We start from the raw sequence: 8497 nt of genomic DNA on the forward strand, positions 1-8497 counted from the left end.
GCTCTGCACCAGTGATGCGTTGGTATTTTCCTCTGCAGGATGTGTGATTTCTGACAGCAGATCTACTCTCCTGCTTTATGCTTGCTGAAGCGAGGCTATGCCAGATGAGCATGTTCATGAATAAAACAACAATTTATGCCCAGCCAGAACTTCCCTTCATTAGAAGCAGAAGCTGCCCTGGGATCAGCTGGTTGTTTAGTGCTTGGACAAGTGCCTGTAAAACCTCACAAACTCTTCTCTTTCAGTTAACAGAACGCTCAGAACCACTTGCCATGGTGTCATTAATGTAGAGCCCTCACGTCTACAGAAGATTTCCTACATTGGCATCTACTTATCAAGCCGTCAACCGCAAATACGCTGGAATTCCGCAGCGTAATTGTGGCGAGCCTGATTCCCCTTAGTTATCAAAGCCTACAGACCGGCAAAACTAGAATTTTGTGACGTAACATACGATCTGCCGGTGTCAGTCCGACACAGATCGATGCTTACGTCATTACAGATGTTCCGAATGCAAGTTCGGCACTATCTGACTACTTTTGTTAGTTATCAAATATCTACCAGGTACGCTTGGCACTATTCCGGCCCAGCGTACCTGGTTTTCAATCCTCCGCCCCAGAGGTGACGGATGCCATAGGAATCAATGGGAGTCTGAAAGCAGCAAAAGCTTATGTTCGCTGATGCCTGATATCCCATTGATTCCTATGGGAGAATAAAGTTATGTTTACACCTAACACCTTAACATGTACCCCGAGTCTAAACACCCCTAATTAGCCGCCTCCTACACCGCCGCCCCCTACATTATACTTATTAACCCCTAATCTGCCGCCCCGACATCGCCGCCACCTACATTATATTATTAAGCCCTAAACCGCCGTTCCCGGAGCCCAACGCCACCTACATGATACTTATTAACCCCTAATCTACCATTCCCCAACGTCACCGCCACTATATTAAATTTATTAACCAATAAACCTAAGTCCAACCCTAACACCCCCTAACTTAAATATAATTTAAATAAATATAAATAAAATTACTATTATTAACTAAATTATTCCTATTTAAAACTAAATACATACCTATAAAATAAACCCTAAGCTACCTACAATATAACTAGTAGTTACATTGTTTCTAGCTTAGGGTTTATTTTTATTTTACAGGCAAGTTTGTATTTATTTTAACTAGGTACAATAGCTATTAAATAGTTACTAACTATTTAATAACTGCCTAGCTAAAATAAATACAAAAGTACCTGTAAAATAAAACCTAACCTAGGTTACAATTACACCTAACACTACACTATAATTAAATAAATTCCCTAAATTAAATACAATTAAATACAATTAAATACAATTAAATAAAATTATCTCAAGTACAAAAACCCCCCACTAAATTACAGAAAAAAATTAACAAATTACAAGATTTTTAAACTAATTACACCTAATTTAATCCCCCTAACAAAATAAAAAAGCCCCCCAAAATAAAAAAGCCCTACCCTACACTAAATTACATATAGCCCTTAAAAGGGCCTGTTATGGGGCATTGCCCCAAAGTAATCAGCTCTTTTACCTATAAAAAAAATTACAAATCCCCCCCCAACATTAAAACCCACCACCCACACAACTAACCCTAATCTAAAACCCACCCAATACCCCCTTAAAAAAACCTAACACTAACCCCTTGAAGATCACCTTACCGGGAGAAGACTTCACCTAACCGTGCCGAAGTCCTCAATGAATCCAGCAGAAGTGGTCCTCCAGACGGGCAGAAGTGGTCCTCCAGATGGGCAGAAGTCTTCATCCAGACGGCATCTTCTATCTTCATCCATCTGGCACGGAGAGGGTCCATCTTCAAGACATCCGATGCGGAGCATCCTCTTCATCCGACGGCTCTTCTGGAATGAAGGTTCCTTTAAATGACGTCATCCAAGATGGCGTCCCTTCAATTCCAATTGGCTGATAGAATTCTATCAGCCAATCGGAATTAAGGTAGGAAAAAGCCTATTGGCTGATGCAATCAGCCAATATGATTAAAGTTCAATCCTATTGGCTGATCCAATTAGCCAATAGGATTGAGGATTGAGCTGGCATTCTATTGGCTGTTCCAATCAGCCAATAGAATGCCAGCTCAATCCTATTGTCCGATTGCATCAGCCAATAGAATTGAAGGGACGCCATCTTGGATGACATCATTTAAAGGAACCTTCATTCCAGAAGAGCCATCGGATGAAGAGGATGCTCCGTGTCGGATGTCTTGAAGATGGACCCACTCCGCGCCAGATGGATGAAGATAGAAGATGTCTTCTGGATGAAGACTTCTGCCCATCTGGAGGACCACTTCTGCCGGGTTCGTTGAGGACTTCGGCCCGGTTGGGTGAAGAATTCTCCCAGAAAGGTGATCTTCAAGGGGTTAGTGTTAGGTTTTTTTAAGGGGGTATTGGGTGGGTTTTAGAGTAGGGTTGGTTTTGTGGATGGTGTTTTTTTTTGGGTAGGGCTTTTTTTATTTTGGGGGGGCATTTTTTATTTTGTTAGGGGGGTTAGATTAGGTGTAATTAGTTTAAAAATCTTGTAATTTGTTTATTATTTTCTGTAATTTAGTGGGGTTTTCTTTTACTTTAGATAATTGTATTTAATTGTATTTAATTTAGGGAATTTATTTAATGATAGTGTAGTGTTAGGTGTAATTGTAACTTAGGTTAGGTTTTATTTTACAGGTACTTTTGTATTTATTTTAGCTAGGTAGTTAATAACTATTAATAACTATTCTACCTAGTTAAAATAAATACAAACTTGCCTGTAAAATAAAAATAAACCCTAAGATAGCTACAATGTAACTATTAGTTATATTGTAGCTAGCTTATGGTTTATTTTATAGGTAAGTATTTAGTTTTAAATAGGAATAATTTAGTTACTGATAGTAATTTTATTTTGATTTATTTAAATTATATTTAAGTTAGGGAGTGTTAGGGTTAGACTTAGGTTTAGGGGTTAATAATTGTTATGTAGGTGGCGGCGGTGTAGGGGGCAGCAGATTAGGGGTTCATAAGTATAATGTAGGTGGCGGTGGGCTCTGGGAGCGGCAGTTTAGGGGTTAAACACTTTATTTAGTGGTGGCTGGGTCCGTGAGCGGTGGTTTAGGGGTTAATACATTTATTAGAGTTGCGGTGGGCTCTGGGAGCGGTGGTATAGGAGTAAAACAGTTTAGTATAGTGTGGGTGTTTAGTGACAGTTTACCAATAAAGCTGAGAAAAAGCCGAAGAGCAGCGAGATCGATAACTGTTAGTTAACAACAGTCCACTGCTCATCGCACCGTACTTGGTGCGTGGCTTTTTGACAGCTTTTTTGGTAACTTTGGAGAACGTATTCAGGTCCACGGCAGCGATGTTAGACGATCTTAGGCAAGCGTATTGGTGCCGTCAAATGCAAGTAAGTTGACGGCTTGATAAGTAGATGCCAAAGTATTTATTTATTTTATTACAACACCTCTGTGTAAATGTCGTCCTACCCAAGCAATGCAAACAATATGGTGCCAATCTCAATGATCTTAGGCACGTGTCTTCAACAATCTTCCTCTCATCTTTGATGCCAAGAGACTAAACTTCCATCTCCAATGCCCACAAACAAAAAATGTCCAAAGCATTTTCCACTTACACAGTGGTTTATTATTTCCCTTTCAGACAGTTTTCTGTCTGCCTATGACAAACAAAGATCTTTTTGGCTGCTAAATTTAGAGCATAAATATTTACACTAATATGCAGGTTGTAGAACAGCATCCTCTGGCCAGCCGAAAACACAATTTGTCATACACACCAGGCCTATGGGTGTCTGAGTGACCATGCCTATGGGTGTCTGAGTAACCAGGCTTATGGGTGTCTGAGTGACCATGCCTATAGTTGTCTGAGTGACCATGCCTATGGGTATCTGAGTGACCATGCCTATGGGTGTCTGAGTGACCAGGCTTATGGGTGTCTGAGTGACTAGGCTTATGGGTGTCTGAGTGACCAGGCATATGGGTGATTGTGTGACCATGCCTATGGGTGTCTGAGTGACCACGCCTATGGTTGTATGGTTGTATGAGTGACCAGGCCTATGGGTGATTGTGTGACCATGCCTATGGGTGTCTGAGTGACCACGCCTATGGTTGTATGAGTGACCAGGTTTATGGGTGTCTGAGTGACAAGGCCTATGGTTGTCTGAGTGACCAGACCTATGGGTGTCTGAGTGACCAGGCCTATAGGTGTCTGACTGACCATGCCTATGGGTGTCTGAGTGACCAGGCCTATAGGTATCTGAATGACCATGCCTATGGGTGTCTAAGTGACCAGGCCTATGGGTGTCTTACTGACCATGCCTATGGGTTACTGACCATGCATATGGGTTTCTGAGTGACCATGTCTATGGGTGTCTGACTGACCAGGTCTATGGGTGTCTGAGTGACCAGGGCTCTAGGTGTTTGACTGACCATGCCTATGGGAGTCTGACTGACCATGCCTATGGGTGTCTGAGTGACCCGGGCGCTAGGTGTTTGACTGACCAGGCCTATGGGTGTCTGACTGACCATGCCTATGGGTGTCTCAGTGACCATGTATATGGGTGTCTGACTGACCAGACCAATGGGTGTCTGAGTGACCAGGGCTCTAGGTGTTTGACTGGACCAGACCTATGGCTGTTTGTGTTACCAGGCCTATGGGTGTCTTACTGACCATGCCTATGGGTGTCTTAGTGACCATGCCTATGGGTATCTGACTGACCAGGCCTATGGGTGTCTTACAGACCAGGCCTATGGGTGTCTGACTGATCAGGCCTATGTGTGTCTGTGGGACCAGGTCTATGGAAGTCTGAGTGACCAGGCCTATGGGTGTCTGTGTGACCATGCCTATGGGTGTCTGACTGACCAGGCCTATGGGTGTCTGAGTGACCATGTATGTATGTATGTATGTATGTATTGGGTACTTGTAAAGCACGGCTACTCACCCATAAGGGTCTCAAGGCGCTGCTAATTTTAACGACCTTGGAAGGATGAAAGGCTGAGTGGACCTCACCAGGGATCGAACCTGCAACCCTTGGGTTGCTACAGAACCCTGCCACAGCGTCTGACTGACCAGGCCTATGAGTGACTGACTGACCAGGTCTATTGGTGTCTGAGTGACCAGGTCTATGGGTGCCTGAGTGATCAGGCCTATGGGTGTCTGAGTGACTATGCCTATGGGTGTCTGAGTGACCAGGCCTTTGGGTGTCTGACTGACCAGGCCTTTTTGTGTCTGAGTGACCATGCCTATGGGTGTCTGAGTGACCAGGCCTATGGGTGTCTGAGTGACCAGGCCTATGGGTGTCTGAGTGACCATGCCTATGGGTGTCTGACTTACCAGTCCTATGGGTGTCTGAGTGACCAGGCCTATGGATGTCTGAGTGAACAGGCCTATGGGTGTCTGAGTGACCAGGCCTATGGGTGTCTGAGTGATGAGGCCTATGGGTGTCTGAGTGACCGTACCTATGGTTGTTTTAGTGACCATGGGGCCTATGTAACAAAGGTCTTGCAGACCTGATCCTACAGTGCGAAGGATGAAAGGCTGAGTGGACCTCACCAGGGATCGAACCTGCAACCCTTGGGTTGCTACAGAACCCTGCCACAGCGTCTGACTGACCAGGCCTATGAGTGACTGACTGACCAGGTCTATTGGTGTCTGAGTGACCAGGTCTATGGGTGCCTGAGTGATCAGGCCTATGGGTGTCTGAGTGACTATGCTTATGGGTGTCTGAGTGACCAGGCCTTTGGGTGTCTGACTGACCAGGCCTTTTTGTGTCTGAGTGACCATGCCTATGGGTGTCTGAGTGACCAGGCCTATGGGTGTCTGAGTGACCAGGCCTATGGGTGTCTGAGTGACCATGCCTATGGGTGTCTGACTTACCAGTCCTATGGGTGTCTGAGTGACCAGGCCTATGGATGTCTGAGTGAACAGGCCTATGGGTGTCTGAGTGACCAGGCCTATGGGTGTCTGAGTGATGAGGCCTATGGGTGTCTGAGTGACCGTACCTATGGTTGTTTTAGTGACCATGGGGCCTATGTAACAAAGGTCTTGCAGACCTGATCCTACAGTGCGAAGGATGAAAGGCTGAGTGGACCTCACCAGGGATCGAACCTGCAACCCTTGGGTTGCTACAGAACCCTGCCACAGCGTCTGACTGACCAGGCCTATGAGTGACTGACTGACCAGGTCTATTGGTGTCTGAGTGACCAGGTCTATGGGTGCCTGAGTGATCAGGCCTATGGGTGTCTGAGTGACTATGCTTATGGGTGTCTGAGTGACCAGGCCTTTGGGTGTCTGACTGACCAGGCCTTTTTGTGTCTGAGTGACCATGCCTATGGGTGTCTGAGTGACCAGGCCTATGGGTGTCTGAGTGACCAGGCCTATGGGTGTCTGAGTGACCATGCCTATGGGTGTCTGACTTACCAGTCCTATGGGTGTCTGAGTGACCAGGCCTATGGATGTCTGAGTGAACAGGCCTATGGGTGTCTGAGTGACCAGGCCTATGGGTGTCTGAGTGATGAGGCCTATGGGTGTCTGAGTGACCGTACCTATGGTTGTTTTAGTGACCATGGGGCCTATGTAACAAAGGTCTTGCAGACCTGATCCTACAGTGCGGATCAGGTCCACAAGACCTCGCTGAATGCGGAGAGCAATATGCTCTCCATATTCAGCATTGCACCAGCAGCTCACAAGAGCTGCTGGTGCAACGCCACCCCTTGCAAACTTGCGGCCAACAGGCTGCCAGCAGGGAGGTGTCAATCAACCCAATCGTACTCGATCGGGTTGAATTGCGGCGATTCCTGTCCGCCTGCTTAGAGCAGGTGGGCAGGGTTATGGAGCCATGGTCTGAAGGCTCGCCAGAAACAAGGGCCCTCAAGCTCCATACGGAGCTTGATAAATGGGCCTCCATGTATATGGTTGTCTGAGTGACCAGGCCTTTATTTTGTCACTATATGTAAATCCAGGGTTGTAGTGGCAATTATATATTTTTAGGAAGTATCTAAATATGGTCAAGACCATCTAACCTGACCCACCAACAAGGGTACGACAGCCATAACCATGTAGCATAAACTTCATATAGCTTCTCATTATGCACTGTTAAGCCCCATCAATGACCAAGGCAAGACCACATCTTCCTAAACACAAAGCTGGTATCCGTCTTGGTAAAGCCATGTTGACGATGAAGATGAAAAAATAAATAAGGAAAACAATTATTTTTCTCTCTCTCACCTCCAAACAAGACTCTGGGGATGAGCCATCAATAGCTCTGATTAGCTCACTGGAAGAATTTGGGAACCTTTAGCAACCTCTCATTTCCAACAAAACAATCAGTGTTACAGCCCTACACCTACCCCTTTTAAGCTTTGCACCAAAATAAAACCTAGAAAAACCTTAATTAATACCAGGATGTACTGGTAGTTGCAATGTGCTCTCTTCTACACCCAATTTATTTACAGAAATAAAACAGGATGAGACCTAACTACAACTAGAGACCTAAAATAGCCAGACCCCAGGACCTGAGTGAGCTTATGCCCTGTGTGTAGGTATAAACTTATGGAACTCACCAAAGAAATGGTGGTAAAGATTTTGCCCCTCTTCAGTTCGTAGCTGCTAATGCTATCAGGGCATCCTAACATAGTACATCTAGTATCAAGTAATGTCTCCTTCTTGTGCATCTCCTATGCTTAGGGCCCGATTTAATAAAGCTCTCTGGGCTGGTGAGATTCTTTAGAAATGCTCACCAGTACTTCTATTTCCCTAGTGGAATTCTATAAAGACCCATTTTACCCTAAAAACAGGGTGCCTCACTAAGGGGAATACACTGCATTTTTGTAGGGGAATGAGATGTTTACATTACAGAAGTGCACAATGAAAATCATAATTTAAAATTAATGCAGCACAAATAATTCGACCAATCACACAAATATACACAGGACATTTCTTTTATTGTTCAGGTATTTCAAAAATTGTAATAAAATTGTTAACCAAACATCTTATGTTCAAAAATGTAAAATGGGTACATAAATGACACAGTAATAAATCTTATGAAATATTCATGGTGTAAATTGTGATTAAGGTACAAACTGGATGTGCACAGAATGCATAGAAATTAGTTCTTATAAGTAAACAATGCAAAGGGTAATTGTTTTTGTAACATGGGCTGATCATGGACATATATAACATTTTCTCTCAAATTTCAGCGTAATTCTATAAATATTTTGCCCTACAGATCTCACTGTTGTTTCTGGCAAATTTAAAAGTGTGGTGAACTTTATTCAAAATACTTAAAACAGAAATTATTCTGAAAGAAAAACCTAAGCATATACAAATAGCAGTGAGGTACAGTGCACTGAAAACAGATTAACTGTATTAGGTGTAATATTAAAGTTTAACATCCGGTTCTCCTTGCGTCCTTTGTTCTCCATAACAAACTTTTCCATAGCAGATATCTCTCATTATTTCTACGGGAGA

Source organism: Bombina bombina, chromosome 3, assembly GCF_027579735.1.
Source record: "Bombina bombina isolate aBomBom1 chromosome 3, aBomBom1.pri, whole genome shotgun sequence".
Lineage (NCBI taxonomy): Eukaryota > Metazoa > Chordata > Amphibia > Anura > Bombinatoridae > Bombina > Bombina bombina.